Consider the following 246-nt stretch of genomic DNA (forward strand, 5'->3'; position numbering starts at 1 on the left):
GGGTGGGGGAAAACATAACCGACTGCGACAGATAAAGAAAATCCATTGACATGACACACGCACGACTATGCAAGAATAATACCACGATGCGAGTAACATATTGGAAGCCGCTCAGCCATAAATCTCTGGTGCTGTTGCCACACCGACTTTATTTGGTGATTCACGAGAGAGGGAAAGCGACAGGGAGATGGATGGTCGCATAAACTGTCCTATGCGCAGTATATAAATGTATGATACACTCTCTCT

Source organism: Penaeus monodon, chromosome 25, assembly GCF_015228065.2.
Source record: "Penaeus monodon isolate SGIC_2016 chromosome 25, NSTDA_Pmon_1, whole genome shotgun sequence".
In the NCBI taxonomy this organism is placed as follows: domain Eukaryota; kingdom Metazoa; phylum Arthropoda; class Malacostraca; order Decapoda; family Penaeidae; genus Penaeus; species Penaeus monodon.